At 51.4% G+C, this 19,628-nt stretch overlaps 1 protein-coding gene across 5 annotated transcripts in view; it reads left to right on the forward strand.

Annotated features, from left to right (window-relative positions):
* The first annotated feature begins 1,180 nt into the window (after positions 1–1,180).
* SNPH (syntaphilin) overlaps positions 1,181–19,628 on the forward strand; it is a 35,809-nt gene continuing 17,361 nt past the window's right edge. For 4 of the 5 annotated variants that reach the window (XM_040447462.1, XM_040447464.1, XM_040447463.1 and 1 more), the window contains exons 1-2: positions 1,181–1,308; positions 1,554–1,661. The gene's annotated coding sequence lies outside the window, so the exon portion shown is untranslated. Of the gene's footprint in view, positions 1,309–1,553; positions 1,662–1,854; positions 2,223–19,628 lie in introns of those variants that run through there. The other variant, XM_040447467.1, reaches the window with a different exon arrangement.

Raw genomic sequence — 19,628 nt, forward strand, 5'->3', positions numbered from 1 at the left:
TCAAAATTATAGGCATTGTTATAGAGTGGTGGATTTACCCCAAATTTGAGCTCCAGAAAAAGGTTTAACTTTGAAAAGTAACACTAAATTTAAAGCAACTGTTTTTTTCATGTACATTATAAATATTAACTATTTCTCACCAGGCCAGTCCTGCAGAGTCATGATATAAAATTGGTAAAATCACTATACAAATGCTTCTCCATCGGCTTAGGTAGAGGGTACCAAGTTCAGCCTCACCAAGAGTAGACAGAGATTTAAGGATATAAGAGTTTTAGGAGACCAGGATGGCATCAGGCCTAGTGTTCTTAGGGAAGACGGGGCCCTGGCACCATGTATGCTTGCTCTCTCTCTCATTTAGTCCATATTTACTGAGCACGTGATTATGTGTTAGGCACTGGGAATATAGCAGGGTTCCTTCCATCATGGCACGTATGTTCTAGTGGGGGTGACAATGACAAATGGTATGTATACAATATGTTAGCTGGAAATACAGCAAAACTAGGGCAAAGGGAGTAGGAGAGGAGGAAATCACTATGTCATGTAGGGTGCTCAAGGTCCCTTTGTCTCCTGTGGTCCCCTTGTCTCCCTTACAATAGCAGATGGAACACAGAGGGACAAGGTGTATAATGAACGTTTAGTTTAGGTTGTGATTATCTTTCCATGTTTTCAAAGATTCACCATCTTAATACTTCAAAGACAAACGTGACCTTTCAGATATTTAAGATTCTTGCCATCATTTTTCTTCATAGCCCAAATGCTGTTCGCATCAAATAAGCAGCCTGGTACTCAGATGTGAAAAATGAGGGAGTGAAAAATGTTCCGAATGGAATCCAGATGCCATTACTATTTAGCATAAGCCGGCAGCGTGCCTGGAAGTGAGATGGGTATCATCAATCCATGTTGCAGGTGAGGAAACTGAGGACCAGGGACGTGCAGGGACTTGCCCAGGATCACACAGCCTGTCAGCGGACAGACAATGTGCTTTCCTCTCGGCCGCAATGCCCAACTCTGAACACAGGCTGGCTGTACACAGTAGGTGGGACAGGACCCCACCCCGTGCGTGCTCGCGCCCCCACTCCCGCACCCTCTGAGGCAAGATGCAAACTATCTCTTTAAGAAGGAAAGTGAAGACGGGCCGCTTACGCAGCTGCCAGCGAGCCGCCCACTGGCTGGTCCCTTCCATCCACCTCACCCTCCCCTTTCCTCCCTCCCGGCAGCCCCAGCCCTGGCGAGCCGCCTCCAGCAGGGGCTCCGGAGAGCAGGTCGGCGGCCTGGGCAGGGCAGCCGAAGCCATGGAAGCCTCGGCAGGTGATGACAGCGACCCCGGGGACCTCGGGGCCCACCGCCCAGCTGCTCCCACCGAGTGCCGAGTGCGGGTGGGGGGAGGGGAGGCGCGGGCCGCGCCGGGGAGCAGACAGGACCGAGCGCCCGGCAGGCAGCCTGCCCTCCAGGCTTTCTGGCTGCGGCGGCCCAGCTGTCAGCTGCGGGGGGCTCGGGTGTCCCCGCCCGCGTTCACCCGCCCCTGTCTGTGCGTTTTCCCCCCTCCGCCGCAGGTTGCTGATCCGGGCCAGACAGCTGCAGCCGCGACTGCAGAGGCGCTGCGCCAAGCGGGGCCGGAGCGGTGCGAGCCGGCGGGGGCTGCGGAGCGCCAGCGGACTCAGGTGAGGAGGCCGCGGCCGAGCCCGGAGGGGGCCCTTCGCTGCACCCGGCGGGCGGGCGGGGGCCGCTGGCGACCGCCCGCTGCGGTAGAATCCCTCAGAGGGCATCGGCCGAGGAGGGGTTAACTGTGACTCATTCTTACCCTCCCTTCATTCCCCCCCACCACCACCCCGCCCCAAACCCGTGAAAATCACTAATTACAGGATGCTGGTTGCAGCGGGGAAGATGCCCAAGGTGGGCGATTAGGAGACGTCTAGGGACCGCCCCGTTCCTAAATGTCTTCCTCTTTCAGCATTTGGCAAATATTTAAGCCCCTTTCCTTTTTTGAGGAGGAGCAAGGGTACCTAGGGGTGGGAGACGGCTGGAACCCCACACCCAACCCAAGGTCAAGTGCCAACGACTGCTTCTTTACCACATTCCCCCCTGAGAAGCGTCAGGGCCCTGCAGTAGGTCTGGAAAACATGCCCATGACCCCTGAAGCAGGAGATCTGAGTCTGTCTCTCTGGACCCTCCTTGGGGTAGGATGCTCTCTCCTTCCGCTCAGCAGAACACCTACTAGCCTGGTAAGCCCCAGATTCTCTTCCTCAACCCTGCAGACAGACTGAGGAGAGGCCTGGTCACACAGCTGCCTGTTTCCTCTGCCTTCTCTGCCCATCTGGCCGTGTGGGATGGGCTGCAGGAGCTTATCAGGAAAAGGTGATCTCTGCAGGCAGGGTGGTGTAGGGAAAGTGCCAGAGATTCGGGTTGTAGTCCCTTAGCTTGCTAGTAGGCCACCAGTAGCCATCTTAAAATTCTTTAGGCGTGGGTGTCTGTCTGTTCATCTGTTAAATGCAGGAGTTGGATTAGATGGTCTGTGTGGTTGTCACGTGCCACTCAGGTAGCTCTGACATGTCAGGGATCTCTCTACCAGAGCAACCCAGAATTTAAACTTGGGCTTATGAAATAATTGGGGTTTCCTCAATTGGTCTCTTTCAACTGTGGACTTCTCCAGTGAAACATGACCTTGTGAGCCTCCTAGAACCGGAGGCATCAGACAGTCCTATATTGATATCCCTACGCTGTCACTGGGGTGACCTTCCTCGAGTTACTTCCCACCCCCAAGCTTCAGTTTCCTCATCTGCACATCTGGGAAGAGGCATACATGCCTGAGTAGGTCGATGGGATGATGAAATGAGATGTATATGAAAGCACCTAAAATAGTGCCTGTGCCTGGCACATAGTAGGTTTTCAGGGACTCAGGACTTGAGAGAGAGACTGGAGGAAGAGGGGAGGGGTGGCTGCTTTTAGCCTCTTCTCTCCCCCTCCCCCACCCTGCCAATCTCTTCCACATCCCTGCGGATGGCGTCCCTGCCAGGGGATAATGAATGCTGGAGTGTGTTGGGCTGAGGGCCTAGGAAGCAACCAGGAGGTACAAACATTTCCACTGCAAGGGCTGTGACATCATTCTAGCGAATGATGGTCCCAAGGAGGCATATATACCCCAGCACTGGGTTTGGAAAATCTTGGCAGCTGAGGGCAAAGTCCCTAAGGGACAAGAAGCATCAGAATCTTGTGTGCTGGTAGGGGTCAGGGGCCGAGGCCTCCTGATTCCATACGGGTGCTGTTGCTGCTCCCTTGCCCTCCCTGGAGTCTCCCACGAGAACCTCTCTGAGACAGGCAGTGGAGTGTTTGGTGTCTGGACTTTCTATTCTTTGTTTTTCCTCCTGCTGTCCTTTTCAGCCTAGGCCTCACCCTTTCTTGCTCCCATTTATTCCACAGATACACTGTGCCCCTTGGCAGCGTGATAAAGAAGGCTCCCCATAGGCTGGGGCAGGGCATTTGGTGGCTGCATCATTTGGGCCAAGTGAAGTTATGTCCCCACCTGCCCTAAATCCCCGTTAGATCGTGAACTCCTCCCAACAGAGGCCTCATCTTTGTCCTCTCCGTCTCTAACCTCTAGCCTGTGGCTAGGTACAAAGTAGGTGCTCAGGAAGTGTTGAATAAGTTTGAGGCAGTTATGCCCCTCAGCCAACGAGGTTAGGGAGAAACTGGAATGTGCTGACGTTTGTAGGAAAAACACTGTTAAGCACAGGGCACTGTGCAGGTTGTTGGTTGCCGTTATTATCACAGTTAATTACTAATACTGTTATTATTGCTATTGCCAGTAGCCAGCAATTGTTTTACCTTCTCCTCAAGGCTGGAAGGGGCCCCGTGTGCCTGGGAGAACTGTGACGTTGGCAAACAGATAGCGCTGGCTGGTTTCAGATGAGTGTGAAAGGAAGAGGGTTGGAAAGAACGTGACTCTTCCCTCGCTCTGCTGGGGGGTGGGGGGCGGGGAGGGATGGGAGGAACAGATGAGGAGAATCGAGTGGGCCAAAATGGACATGCGGTAGAAAATCCGGAGACCCCAGCCCTGGCTCTCACTCCACCACCGCCCCATTGTGTGACCTTGGCCAACCAGGACCTCTGGGTCCCCGGCTATAACATGACAGGACTGGGCTCCTGGATCCTTAAGGCCCTTTCTGGTTTGGACATTTTATCGCGTGCATTTGGTTAAATAAAAATGGGACAAGTATTATTACTCTTAGTATCATCTATGGAGTACCAGGCCATTACCTACCTCAGGTGATCCTCATAACAAATTATACCTATTTGAAGGACGAGGAGCCCAAGGCTTAGAGAGAGTGACTGCCAAGATGGCACAGCCAGGAAGGGCAGCCTGTTACCTGACACCAGGTCTGTCTGACCCGGAAGAGCATACTCTTCCAAAGGTTTCGCTGCCTCCACATACATACCTTGCCGCCATCCCTGTGAGTTGTGTGTGCTCTTGGGCGGAGATCAGGCCCTTCCCCAAACTGATGACTGCAGGGAACTTGCTGCTTGAACTTGTGTATAGGTCGGGGCTGGGAAGACTTCCCTTCACCTTGAGCTCTGCTCTGCTGATGGGTGGTGGGTGCCCTTTCCATGAGGAGAAGGGCTGGTCATGAATGACAGTCACAACAGACACGCTTTTTGAGTGCTCCCTGTGTGCTGTGCTCTGTTTTTATCCCTGAGACAATCCCATTATGGTTTTTACCCATTTCACAAAGAGAAAGCCAGGGCAGAGAGACAAAGAGCCTTGCCCAGAGTTACACAGCTAATGTGTTGGAGAGGCTGAGAAAGAGCTGGAAGCGCACCGTACTGAGAGTCAACAGGGTTGCTTCGAGTCTGAGCCCTCTCGTTAACTGAATAACTTTGGGTAAGCCAGTGTCCCTCTGAAAATTGGCGTTCCCATCCTGCAGATGGACTGGATGCATCTGTAGGCTCTAAAAGAACTAAATGCCACCTTGTCCCAGAATAGAGGTGGGAGGGCTTCCTCGTCTAGCTAAACATGGCTCAGCGTTCGTTTATGGTTTCTTAGCCAGGCCCTGGGCTAAGTGCTTGGGGTACAGGAAAGACGAAGAGGTGATCCCTCATTTCAAGAAACCGATGTCTAAGTAGGAGACAAACATCTAAACATGTAGGTGTGATAAACCGTCTAGGAGCTGGGTTGTGGACTGATAATGGTATATAGAGGGGTGTCGGAGAGGGGAGATGATCTTTCCTGTTCAGTGGATCAGGAAGGCTTTATAGAGATGATGCTGTCGTCGTGTCCTTGTTTTCTGAATTGAGTTTGTGAATCCGCATCATCCTCATCCATCCAGCTTTAGGGCAGTTCCAAACTGTTTTAAAGATATGTTGGCTTTTGGGGCGCCTGGGTGACTCAGTCAGTTAAGCATCCGACTGCAGCTCGGGCCATGATCTCGCAGTCTGTGAGTTCGAGCCCCTCATCAGGCTCTGTGCTGACAGCTCGGAGCCTGGAGCCTGCTTGGGATTCTGTCTCTCTCTCTCTCTCTCTCTCTCTCTCTGCCCCTCCCTGCTCATGCTCTGTCTCTCTTGCTCTCAAAAATAAATAAAACATAAAAAAAGAAAAAGATATGTTGGCTCTTGACCCCAGCAACACAAAAAGTGGCCACAGAGTCTGGGGGCAGGGGGGAGGCATTCAAGCTCACTCTGGCACAGCTCTAATGGAATAATCCATTTGTCCCAGGTGGACGAGAACCTTTCCTGTCCTTAAGACACTCTAGAGAAAGGACTCTGAAATTCCCCTTGGAAAGCCTGTCTAGTGCTGAATAACCAAGCCAGTAGTCTTGGGGAATTCTTCATATCTATTCTCAGCCTTCCACCTGTCTGGAGCACCTGACACCTGGAGAGGTGAAGGCATTTCCCCAAGGTTACTCAGCAGGGCTGGGATCATAACTCTGGCCTAATTGGGACTGTATTCCTGAGCCATATGGGGTCTTTCTACATCCAGGTCACCAGGGGCCGGAGGGCCATTTCTTCATTTGATGGGCAGCTCACGCTGAGTGAAGGCTTGATGCAGGTGATATATGAAGCTAGAGCTGAGAGCCCTTGGAGAGGAGGAGGCCTGTGTTCTCCTGGCTGCTTTGCACCTCCTAATGGACAGAGATTCGTGAAGTGTTTGTCACATGCTCAGCACTGTCCTCTGAATTGAGGTGCTGAGCCAAGCAGAAGGGAATTTCTGGGAAGCAGCCTGGTGAAGTGGAAAGAAGTGGAATGAAAGCCAGCACCGAGGCATCGGGAGACTCCCGTCCTCACCTCGGCTCTGCTGTCAACTGCCTGGGTGGCCTGAGGCCAGGCCCTTTGCTCTTCCCCACCTACAAAATGCCAGGCAGAGGTGGGGTTCTCTTGAAGCGCTGACTGGCCAACAATTCAGCAGTTTCTTCTGTTCTGTCACTGCTTTAGGGGGTGCAAGAGTGGGTAGGATATAGATAACCGTAACTTGAGGAAGAATGAGATAAATATAACAAGAGGCATGAACAAATGCTCTGTGGGTTTGCTGGACAGAGAAGGTTTGGGGAATGCTCAGTTCAAAAGCCAACTCTTCAAAGATAGGATGAGATGCCGATAGAGGTGGGTTTTTTGCTTTTTCTTTCTTCTTCTTCTTCTTTTTTTTTTTTTTTTTTTTGAACCAGGAGAAATGGCAGAAGCAGGCTATATAGCAGAGCAGTGCTTCTCACACTTAGATTTCAAAGATCAGGGCCGTTCAAGTGACACTTAAAGAGATTTCTGTTTACTATCGCTGCCGTAGAGTGAAAGAAGGAGCATTTTAACACCTCTGTCCCCAGAGTAAGGAGACTATATAATATCAGGGGGGAAAAAAGGTATGCCTTCAAAGTAAATACATTTTGCTTTGTTAAAAAGAGTACGGTCCATGGTTCACTCATTTAGTCACCGACCAGTGTTCTTGTGTTTGGCTTTGGAGCCACGCTGCTCTGTTTCCTATTCTGTAAAATGGGGACATGATGCCGTCTACCTCATAAGGTCATTAGGAGGTCTGTATGCCAGAATCAAATGTGTGAGGCAAGGGGCCTCGAAGGCAGTTATCGACAGAGGCAAAACAGGTCCGTTGGGCTATTCAGGGACTGTAGCAAACTGGAGAGTGCTCGTTTGGAAGAGGGTGGCTGCTGGCCTGCTCCTGCCACCCTTCCCAGGCAAGAGAGTGGGTCTGGTGTTTGCAGGCCTTCTGATTTATAAGCTGGAAATGGGATGTTTGTGATCTCCCTTGTTTTTAAAATGTGGCCAACCAGGCAACATTTTTAAGTGCGCATATTGAAATGTGTCTGCAGCAGGCTGTCCCTCTGCGCCTCTCATGTAAAGTTCCAGAGTGAGGGCAAAGAAGGGAAACAAGGCTGGAACAGCAGGCCTGGGTCAGGGCATATGGCGTCCTTAACTTTGGCAGTTTGTGATCTGCTTCTGGGCCCACAGCTTCAAAGGCCATAACTGTGTCCCTTTCAGCAGCTCTGTCAGGATCGCGTCTCTAGGGCCTGAGGCCTCCAGACTGCCCCCTTGAAGCTGGCGCTGGCCGGGCCTCCCAGCCACAGGGTCTCTGGAAGCTTGGTGTGCAGCCTCAGAAGGAGGGGACTTGGCTGACGGCCTGTGAGGCCTGGCACAGAAGCCACCCTAGAGAGACAGGCGTCAGGAGAGGCTTCTGGCAGCCCCTCAGAGGGAGGGGCAGGTACCGTTCTGCGGAAGTCACGCCAGCCCTGCAGCCTAGGTCCGCCGCTTTCTGCTTGGGCTGTGCTGAGGTCTAGACATCGAGCGGTGTCTCTACAGACAGCCCTGCCGCCTGGCCAGCACAGAGGAAAAGCTGGCCTCTGCTTGTGGAGGAAGTCTAGAGCAGAGAAAGACCTCAGGGGAGGTGTGAAGGGAACCCGGCTGGTGTGCTTGAGGCGTGTGGCTAAGTGTGTGGGTTGAATTCTGGGAAATCTGCTCCAGAATGGACTTCCTCGAGCAAAGAATGAACTTCCTAGAGCAAGTACTGGATTTGCTTCATCTCTGAACCCCCGGTGCCCAGCTCAAGCCAGGCACACGGGGAGGACTCTGGAAAAACATTGAGCAAATGATAAGTAGCTTTTAGATGGAATCCTGGGTTGAGAGACTCTTAGAGGCCAAGCAGCAGTTTCATACTCAGTGTCTGCGTGTGTGTGTCCGTGCGTGTGCCTGGCATCCTAAGAAAGACTCCCGTGTGCTCCTCCTCTTTCCCCGGCCCCTTCCCCTCTCTCCTTCTTCCAACTTTATTGAAGGCAGCATGCAACGAACTGCACATATTTAAAAAAAAATTTTTTTTAACGTTTATTTATTATTGAGAGACAGAGCATGAGCAGGGGAGGGGCAGAGAGAGGGGGAGACACAGAATCTGAAGGAGGCTCCAGGCTCTGAGCTGTCAGCACAGAGCCCCAAACTGCATGTATTTAAAGTCTACAATTTGGTAGGTTTTGACATCGTGTAACCCCTAAAATCATCATCGCAATTAACATAATGAATAAACCCATCATCCTGAAAAGGTTCCTCCTGCCCCTTTGTAATATTCCTCCCTCTCATACCTCCCCCATCCCCCAACAACCCCTGATATGCTTTCTATCACTATAGATGACTTTGCATTTTCTAGAATTTTATATAAATGGGATCATACAGTATGTGATTTGGGGGGGAGGGGTCTGACTTCTTCACTCAGCATAATTTTAGGATTCATGATGTTTTGCATATCAATATATTCCTTTTTATTGCTGAGTAGTATTCAAGTATATGGATAAAGGAAAAAACACGATTAGTTTATCCCTTCATCTGCTGATGGACAATTGTTTGGGTTTTTTTTCCCCAGTTTTTTGCTATTACAAACAAAGCTGCTGTGAACATTTGCATGTAAGTCTTTGTATGGATAATGCCTAGGAGTGAAGTAGAATGGCTGGATCGTTTGGCAAATATATATTTAACTCTTTAAGAAACTTCCCAAGTGTTTCCAGAGTGGTTATACCCCCACTCTGGGTTTACAATCCCACCATCAGTGTATGAAAGTTCCAGTTCCACATTCTCACCAGCACTTGGTGTGATCAGTCTTTAAAAACAATTTTTTTAATGTTTATTTATTTTTGAGAGAGAAGGAGAGACAGAGTGTGAGCAGGGGAGGGGCAGAGAGAGAGGGAGACACAGAATCCGAAGCAGGCTCCAGGCTCTGAGCTGTCGGCACAGAGCCCAACGCAGGGCTTGAACCCATGAACTGTGAGATCATGACCTGAGCCGAAGTTGGACACTTAACCAACTGAGCCACCCAGGCACCCTGGTATGATCAGTCTTTTAAATTTTAACCATTCTAATAGGTGTGCAGTGGTCTCTCTTTATGGATTTAATTTGCATTTTCCTAATGACCAATGATGTTGAACATCTTTTTGTGTGCTTATCTGCCATCCGGGCATCTTCTTTGGTGAAGTTTCTGTTCAGACGTTTGGCCCACGGTTAAAGAGTTAATCATTTGGTTGTTGGTCTTATTACTGAGCTGTGAGAGTTCTTCATCCGTTCTGGACGTAAGTTCTTTGTCAAATACGTATTCTGCCAATATTTTCTCCCAATTTGTGTCTTGCCCTAGAGGGCCCAGTAGGGGTTTCAGACTCAGTGTGCATGTGCACATGTGGGGGAGAGAGAGAGAGAGAGAGAGAGAGACTCACAGGGAGACTGGCTTCCTGTGGGTCCCCTACTTCTGAAGGATTCTTGTCTTCTGCACTGTATGGAGAATCCAGAAGGACGGCTCCTAGAGGTTCCTAAAGGTCACACATCTCAACAGCTTCTCAGTCCCTGAGATCCCATGGGGTGTGGCATCTGATCTCAAGAGGAAGAGGGCCCACAGTGCGGTACTTTATGCCTCTTGTTCCTTGACCCTAGGCAAGTCAGCTAATTCTGAGCATCTCTCAGCTGTCTATAAGGTGGACACAGCTCGTGAGCAAGAGGCCAGTTGAGTTCTCTAGCTGACCGTCCCAACTCCAAGGACACAGAGCAGTGTTAGCACCGTCTGTTGCCATCCAAAGGCCTTTGGGAGGCAGAGGAGGAGGAAGGTTTGCTGACCTCACACTGGGCCAGGTGTGGGCATGTGCGGGCTGGAGCTGTGCTGGGCGACCTTTCCTGCTCTGCTCGGGGCTGGGTGGTGCCTGGTTGAGGGCATCGTCGCCTCTTGTGCCAGAGCCCTCTGACCACTCGCCGGCAGCCCACATGCTGCTTATGCCAGATGCCTGTGGCTGGGCCGGCGGGGGGCGGGGCGGGGCTCTTAGAAACCCTCAAAAAACGGAAGATTGTGGTCCACAGGTGACCATGTGTGCAAATAGCCTGTGTCCTGTTGGTGGAAGAAGGGCTCTGAAGGGAGCGTGTGCAAGGGACCACCCAGGAGGGAGCATGAACCCTGTCTCCCATGAAGTTACACACAGACATCCGTGCTTGAATTGAACTTGGAAGACAAGTAGGCGGAGAGCTTGGAAGGGTTTTCTAGGCCGAGGGCACCGCATAAGCGAAAGCATGAGCTCACAGGGTGAGCTCAGGGGAGATGGTTAGGAAGAAGACGTGATGGGAAGCAGGCCGACAAAGAAGGCAGATCCGGGGCACCTGGGTGGCGCAGTCGGTTAAGCGTCCGACTTCAGCCAGGTCACGATCTCGCGGTCCGTGAGTTCGAGCCCCGCGTCGGGCTCTGGGCTGATGGCTCAGAGCCTGGAGCCTGTTTCCGATTCTGTGTCTCCCTCTCTCTCAGCCACTCCCCCGTTCATGCTCTGTCTCTCTCTGTCCCAAAAATAAATAAACGTTGAAAAAAAATTTTAAAAAAAAAAGAAGAAGGCAGATCCTGGGACATCACAGCAGCTCCATCAGGGAGGGGGTATTATCGCCATTTTGTGGATGGGGAGACTGAGGTCCCAATGGGTCAAGAGAGCTGTGCCCTTAGGTTTGTGACTCAGTCGGTGGCAGAGCTGCATGTCCTGGCTCCCGACTCTGTGCCAGGCTGTGTCCCAGGAGAGACGGACCGTGGAGCCCTCTCAGGCCATTTTTCCTGTACCCAGACTGACCGACCTCATGGGGTTCTCAGGACTTCTGGGTCATCTATTTGGCGGCCTGGCCTGACTTCCTTCAGCACGTGTCTGCTAGGCCTCGATTCGGAGTCCACTCTGCTCCCGGCATCTGGGAAGACCCGAGCCACTGGAGGCATGATGCCTGCTTGTCTCTGGGCCCTTGAGGGCTAAGCGACCGCAGCCGCATTCGCAAGCCCAGGCCGGGTGCTGCCGCTCCCAGAACTGCCCCCGCCACCCTCCAGGCTTGTGCAGGTTAAGTTGGGTGTACCACCACCCCGGCACCACAACAGGGTTCTGTGACTGAGGGGGAGACTGAACACTGGGTAGGCAGGATTAGTGTCTATCGCCCCTGACCTTCCCAGATGCCTGGGCGCCATCACTTTTCTCCCCTCGCCCTCGTTCCCCACAGCCCCTCCCTTCTGGGCCTCGAGGAGCCTCTGTCCTCAGTTTCTCTGGAAGCCATCTTTGCCTCTCTCATTCCCTCTCCCCTGCGTCCATCTAGGGTCTCCTGGTGCCTCTCCTCCTCTTTCTACCCCATTCCCCGCAGAGCTGGTACAGCATTAGCTTCCATAAGATAATCCCAGCCTTGTCATTCCTCTGCTCAGAACCCAGAGGCGTGAAAGGCCCTCCCCCAGCACCCAGCCTCCCTCTCTACCCCCCTGGGCCCTCCTTCTCTTCCTCTTCCTCCTCCTCCTCCTTCCCACCTCCCTCCTCCTCCTCACCCCTCTCCCCTCTCCTCCTCTTCCCCCTCCTCTACCATTAGCTCCTCCTTCACCACCACCTCCTCCACGCCTCCATAATGCTGGCCCCCACCCCGCACTGCATCCGGAATGCTCCTGCACAGGCAGCTCATCCTTCAGAGCCCTGCTCACAGGTACCTCCTCCTGAGTTCTGGAGAGGGACTTACTCCCGCCTGAGCCCAGCCCTTCACCGACAGGATCTGAGTGCTGGGACCATTCAAGGACCCAGCACACAGCAGGCAGGTGCTAGGTGGACACTGACTAAAGGGGCCTGCCAGAGCTGCCACACGGGTAAGGGGTGCCGTGCTTGGGACATGGGAGAGGCTCTGGGGGACTTGCTTTCAGTCCTGCTTGGAGCTAGGCTACTTTTGAGCTACGTCTCTCCGGGAGTTAACCCCACCCCCTTGCCACTGGGGGTGACCCTACTTGCCCCAAAGCCGAAGAGACTCAGAAGAATCACCCTGGATAATTCCCGTGTTTGAGCTTGAACGCCTTGCCTTTTAGGAGACAGAGCTCAGTGCCAGTGGTTTTGTCAAACGGGAAGCACAGCCAATGTGCATGTGTTATGGGTGGGAGAATCATCTGATAACTCAGCCCGTTAGGAAAGCAGTTTGGCAGCGTATCCGTTGACGCTATAAACCCACCACTGGGGATCTATCCTGAGGAAGTAGTTCAAAATACAGAAAAACAATTATGCACAAAGGTATCCGTTGGAGCATTCTTTTTGGTAGTGAGAAAGACTAAATATTCAACAAGGGAAGAAGTTAACCATGATGACCCATGAAATGGAAAATCATGCAGCCCATAAAATACTCTTTATAGGGGCACCCAGCGGGCTCAGTGGGGGGAGCGTGCGACTCTTAATCTCAGGGTTGTGAGTTTGAGCCCCACATTGAGTGTAGAGATTACTTTAAAAAAAAGAAAATATTTTAAAAACAGAACTTTTTATTAAGAATATGCCATGGCACAGGCAATTCTTAAGCTATGTTAAATTTTTAAAAGATACAAAGGTGCATACACACCAGGGTTATAACTACATAAAAATAACCCCCACCTCCCCTAAAAGACATTTTTTTCCCCTCTGCTTAGAAAAAGACTGGAAGAGGGGCGCCTGGGTGGCTCAGTTGGTTAAGCGACCGACTCTGGCTCAGGTCATGATCTCGCGGTCCGTGGGTTCGAGCCCCGCGTCGGGCTCTGTGCTGACAGCTCAGAGCCTGGAGCCTGTTTCAGATTCTGTGTCTCCCTCTCTCTCTGACTCTCCCCTGTTCATGCTCTCTCTCTGTCTCAAAAATAGATAAATGTTAAAAAAAAATTAAAAAAAGAAAAAAAAAAAAGACTGGAAGAAGCAGCAGTGACTAATCAGGGGCTCGTCTTTGAACAACAAAACTAGAGGTTTGTTTTTTTTTTTAAGTGTGTGCTACTTTTATAGCTATAATAAATATTTTCACAAATGTAACTGTATCTAACCTTTTAAAATTACCCCATGGGAGCTAAGGGAGTCCCTTTTCATTTTGTGACCTTCTTGGAATGAATCATTCACTTGTCTCCAGGCCCTTGGTTTATAAAATAGGGGAAAGAAGCGAACGTTCACTGGGAGGTATGCGCCAGACTCTTCCTGTGCATTATCTAATTAAATCTTCACAATTGAAACCCCCATTTTACAGATGAGGAAGCTAAAGCTCACGGTCAGTCCTTTGCTAAGAACTAGGTTTTGCCCTAGGACAAAGCACTCCCCCCACCCACCTCTGGCTCCGCATGCCCCCCCCCCCGCCCTCCCCCCATGATTATGAAAATCTTTGCCTTTGAGGCAGGGGTGGGGGAGCTGGGGGCTGGGACAGGACAGGTAGAGGGACACCTGAGAACACTGTGTCAACAGAGCCCGTGCAGGAGTTTATCTTACAGGGCAGGGAAGGTCAGTGTTTGCCAGCAGGTGGGAAGATGAGAATTTTCTGCCGACTGCAGCCAGAGCTGGTGTTCTCTGCCTTACCCCTCTGGCCCCAGCAGCCTTTTCCTTTCCCCCTCACTCCAGTTCCCCGTTCCACGTCCCCAGCCTCCTTGGGCATCTCAGTGCCCTGGATTCAGAGCTGCAGGTCTAGGGTTCAAGTCCCAGCACCACCACTGATTTACCTGGGGGCTTGGGCAAGTACCACCCACCCTTGAGTTCAGATCCCGTCAAGTGAGATTGGACTAGACCAGAGGTTCCAAACTCCAGTGCTAGGCAGCTAACAAGCAAAAAACAGTCCAGGTGTAAGTACAAGGGCACTGATACGAACACTAGCAAAAAGGAGCCACCTCCCAGCCTCAGCCGGTCAGTGCCGTGCAGGAATGCAGGCACAGAGAGGCAAGATCTTTTGGGTGGTATAAGACAAGACAGAGATCCGGATTTTTTTAAAATATGAAATGTCTCGATTTATTAATGTTGACTCAGATTAAAATACATACACGTGCAGGCTGAGGGAAAGTGGTCCACAGGCATGATATGGCCTTTGGGCTGCCAGTCTGGGACCTCTGGAGTCCCCTGCCCCTGGGTACCTTCTGGCTTTGACCCTCTGACTCCTGGACTCCTAGTCTACAAATGCTCCTGGAGATCATACTAGGCAGAATGATGTCCAGGTCTGTAAGAGGAGGAAGGCCAGTCTGCTCAGGAGGAGGTGGCCCTAAGTGGCTCTCCTGGGCCCCCTTACCTGCCCTAGGCAAATACATGGGCTTTAAAAGGCTCTGCCCAGCTGCCTGCTGGATACTGTATCCCAGCTGTGGCTTATGTGCTTGGCAGTTGTCCCGCACAACCTCTCTTTATCATCAGGACACTGATTAACCTCCCGTATCTACAAGGAAGTTGGGTGTGACCAGCATGAAGGCACACAACTCCCAGCTGCCCTGGGATTTGGATCCGGGAGCATCTGGTTCTACCTCCCGAGCTCCTGAATGCGGTCATTACACCCCTCGGAGGGGACCTGCCAGTGCTGGTGCTAATGGCAGTGTTTAGTACATGGAGCGGAGCACACACACACACGAGTGGGTCTGCGTGTACATGCTTGTGCATAGCCACAGCTAGACCTATTGTGTGCAGGACTGTGCACTGGATGGCTGGGCTTAGTATAGTCAACTCTTGTTATTTGCAGTAGTATGTTCTGTGAAGCCGCTGCAAACCCTGAATTAGTGAATACTGAGCCATTGTTCCTGAGGGAGAACACAGGGCGAGGCTCCTGCGAGCCTCCGGTCACACCGTTTTCATCAACAGATCAATACTGAACCTCATTTTGTGTGTGTTTCTGTCTAAAGACACCTTCTTTAGTGTCAGCTGTTGATTTCATGCACATCGCACTCATGCGGACAGCGCTGTAATTCATACTGATCAAAGCTCATCTGACACACGTATTTGCCCAAAAGGCACATCACAGCCTTCTTGTGCCCAGGAACACTAGACGGTTTTTCAGCACTACACTGTTTTCATTTTAAACAGCAAAGTCACCAACAAAAAGCCCCAAAATGTGAAAAATGTGGCACAAAGAGGACACTTGTTTGCAGTATAAGAAGTGAAACAAGGTTGCCTTCCACCCCAGCTGGGAAGTTACACATCAAGGAAACTGACATTTTCCACCCCTCCCGTAAAAGAACTGTGGGTGTTGACTGTGGGTGTGACAAATCATTTTTAGCGAGTAGGTGAATTTGCAAATACAGAATCCGCAGATAATGAGGATCAACTATAGTCCTGTTTCCTTCATCTTTCTCCGGGGGCTGCTGTCAGGATTAGGAGTAGTTGGGACAACGAACTGGATTTTGTGGTGTGGAGATGTGATTTGGAGGGGCAGCTGCAACCAGTCCTGAGTCCTAACTTTGTCACACTTTTCTCATACATGTGAGTTGGCCCCCAGAACCTAAGCGTCCCTGGTGGTAAAATGGAGGGAACGCACCCCAACCTGTGGGGGACACATACGCGTGAATTGAGAGAATAATCCTGGGTGCCTGGCAAGATACGTGGGTTGCACTCCAGTCCCTGCTACCTACTGAAGATTCAAATGATTCTAGTAGAAGAGACCAGCCCCTAAAGAAGACACCGTGTGTAGAAAGGACTGTCATGATGCAAACAAAGGGCCATAGAGCTTTTTTTTTTTTTTTGCCCCTGTTTTCATTTGCTCAGAAACCTGCACTTACTTGGGTGGTGACCTCAACCCAAGTGCACGCAGACACTCTTCCTCAGCGAATATTTATCGAGGGCCTATGATGTACTAGGTGTACTGGTCTAGGTGCTTCAAATTAGATAAAGAATAAAATGCACAAATATCCTTACCTCCCTGCAGCTTCTATTCCAAAGATCACAAAGTAAATGCATAAAGGTCTTCACATAAGGACTGTGGAGAAAATAGAGCATGAACAGAAAAGAGGGGAGGGAGGGTTGTATTTAAAAAAAAAAAAAATTAATGTTTATTCTTGAAAGAGAGAGAGAGAGAGGGAGACACAGAATCAGAAACAGGCTCCAGGCTCTGAGCCATCAGCCCAGAGCCCGACGCGGGGCTCGAACTCACGGATCGCGAGATCGTGACCTGGCTGAAGTCGGACGCTTAACCGACTGCGCCACCCAGGTGCCCCTGGATACGTTCATTTTTAAGACATTCTGTCGGATCAAAGTGACGATGTCCTGAAATTCTGCCGTTTGGTAGGCAATGATTGGTTTGTGATTTTTTTTTTTTTTTCCTTTTCCTTCTTTATTTTGGCCATTAGACCTACGTGTGTGTAAACGATTCTGTGGTCAGGCACCCCGGAGATACCAGCTATTATATAACACTTCAGATTAGATTCTGGACTGGGATAAAGGTTTAATATATATGATTAAAAGCGAGAATAGATTTCGATTAGTAAATAATTTCCACCGTGTGTGGAATGCTTTCTGTATGCTGGATTCTTGCTAGGTGTTCCGCTTGCGTCATTGCTAACCATAACCATACTCATGCACACTGTAAGTAGCCCCATTTTACAGATAGACTAAGGCTCAGAGAAGTAAAGTCCTACAGTCATATAGCGGATGGTGGAGTTTGGAATTCAAATCCAGGTATATTTGAGCCCAAAGCCATGGTTTCTTTCGTTTAGATTAAGCCTCTTAACCTCTTCCGAAGGACTTTTAAAATAGAACATAGATGTTTACAGAAGTTCCTTTTCAAAGTGTTTTTAAAGCCTCATTTTTCAGTAAATGAAGGGGTTGGGCAGCTCCTCCAGGGAGGGCTAGATTGTCATGGACTAGACTAGATGGTCAGGACTAGATTGTCATGCCGTGTCGTGTTGGAAGAGAGGGGAAGAGAGGGAGGGAGGGGGAGCCAGAGGCAGCATGAGTTTATGTGCCTCCCAGGAAGCGCTCTGATCTCAGATTAGGAGGGCGCTGTCCCTGCAGAAAGGGACTGTGGTCCCCGGGCAGATCGGGGGACATGTGTACATCCCTTTAGGCCTCTGGTCCTTGTGCTCCTCGTGTCCTTCAGTCTCTCATCAGCAAGGCACAACACACACAGGGCACCTTGGGTAAGAGGACACTGGCTCTCTCCTCTGTTTTAGGACTCTCCCTGCTGGTTCCCTAGTCTTGCTCCCCCAACAGCAAATCCCATGCAACAATGTCTCTTGTAGCCTCTGTTTTAAGATCTTTATTTCTCCCGGAAGAACTGGTCTGCCTCTTGCTCTCCCTTAACCATGAGAACAAGAACACTGGGCATGGTTTCCTTTATCGCAATGGCAGCCAGGAGGCCCAGAGTTGACTCTGAGCCTCGTTATTGCCGCCGTGTTTGCTGTTCGTGGTCTCTTCTTCCCCGGCCTCGCTCTCGGCGTCTATTTTACTACAGGTCATTTGTGAGCTGCTCTCGGGGTGGGGGGTGGGACTTGGTCTGTCTCACCCCTAGGCTTCCTTCCATGACTGTTTTTCTTAAGCTGCCCCTCTTGATCTTATTTTATAGAACTTCTGCCTGGATTCAAAGGAGGATGGGGAAGGGGGGGCGATGGGCCGCAGGGCAGAAGCCTCATCACTGGAGATCACAGCCTCTGGGTTTCATTTTCTCTCCGTACAATGATGGGTTGTGACGAAGTCTGGCCAAGACCCCTTCCATCCTGGAATTCTGAGAGTGGGTTGGCCTCGTTGGTACCTGGGGACAGATGTGGGAGTGGGGGAGGGGGCAAGGCAGGGACCTGCACAAAAGGCAGAGTCCCTAGACGTGGCGGCCCCACCATCTTTTCTTCCTCTGGTGCTGGAGAGCTGGAAGGTCAGGAGGAGGAGGAGGAGGCAGGGAGAGGAGCCGGGCTCAGGCTTGACAGCTCTATCAGCCAGGAAGCCCAGGAAAGCATATGCTGCGGCCAAGGTCGCTGAGGGTCTCCATCTGCCAGAGTCCCCTTGCCAGGCAGCCACCGAGCTGGGGCCAGCACCAGAGCCCCTCGGTCCCCCCGCCTCCCCATGGGTGTGTGCGGGCAGGCAGGGGGGATGGAACCCAGTGTTCCCCTGCCGCCCACCCCCCCATACGGGAGGGCACATGGCCTGGGGTCTTGGAGGCGCTGGCTGGGGAGAGGCACAGGAGGAATTTCTTTTTCAACCCTCATCCTTGCTCTGCTTGCCTCCCGTTTGGGTGGTGTCCCCCGCATCAACACCACGGCCTCAGGGTCTCCTGGGAAAGTGGTTTTCTGCAGCATAACGATATGTGTCCCAGTTCTGTTGTGTGATGAGACCTTCATGATGCGGTAGAAATGCAGGCACCTACGACCTGGAAGGCCAAGGTGTGACCTTGGGCAGTCTTGCCACCTTTGCGGCTTCAGGTTTCCCATGTGTCAGTAGGAACCGTCTCCACCGGGCCTCCCTGCGCAGGGGACCGGTGAGGCGCAGACGGGCTGGTGGATATGCAAAGCTTCCAAAGGGGCAGCCACGGTCTCCTGTCTCCTCTGGGCTGACCCAGGGTCAGGAGCACCAGGGAGGCCCCCCGGGCCCGGCTGCCTGAGTCAGGTGGAGGGCGGAGGGCCGCTTCTATTCCCACCCCACAGCAACTGGCGGAGCCATCTCACTGATTCCCTTCCCCTCTCTGGACCATCCTGTCCTTTTACAACTGTTCACGTAAAATATATATTATGTGGCGGTGCCAGGGTGGCTCAGTCGGTTGAGCATCTGACTTCAGCTCAGGCCATCTCACGGTTCGTGAGTTCGGGGCTCTGCACTGTCAGCACAGAGCCAGCTTGGGATCCTCTGTCCCCCTCTCTCTCCGCCCCTGCCCCGCTCACGCTCGCTTCCTCAAAAACAGGCATTAAAAAAATAGCTTAAAATCTATATTATGGCAGTTTAAAAATGTGCTTTTTATTGTGATAATAATTCACACACCATAAAATCCCCCCTTTTTAAAATGTACAGTCCAGGGAGGGTTAGTATACCCAGAGAGGCGTGTATCCATCGCCACTGTCTAATTCCAGAACATTGTCATCATCCCCAAAAGAGACTCCTGCCAGCGGTCCTCGCCTGCTCCTCCTTCCCCCAGCCCTTGGCAACCCCTCGTCTGCTTTCGGTCTCTATAGATTTGCCTGCCAAGGACATTTCATATAAATGAAATCATATAACGTGTGGCCTTTTGCATCTGGCTTCTTTCGTTTAGCGTCTTCCGAGGTTCATCCATGTTGTAGCAGGTGTCCGTACCTCCTGCCTTTTTTTTTTTTTTTTTTTTTGACTCCGTGATATTCCATTACCTACCTATCCCTCATGTTATTTATGCATTCGTTGGACACTGGCAGGCATTTGGGTTGTTTCCCTCCGTGCGGAATGCTGTGGCTACGAACATTGCCGAACGAGTTCTTGTTTGCACCCCGGTTTCCTATG

Source organism: Herpailurus yagouaroundi, unplaced genomic scaffold, assembly GCF_014898765.1.
Source record: "Herpailurus yagouaroundi ecotype Mexico unplaced genomic scaffold, PumYag 196, whole genome shotgun sequence".
Taxonomy (NCBI): Eukaryota; Metazoa; Chordata; class Mammalia; order Carnivora; family Felidae; genus Herpailurus; species Herpailurus yagouaroundi.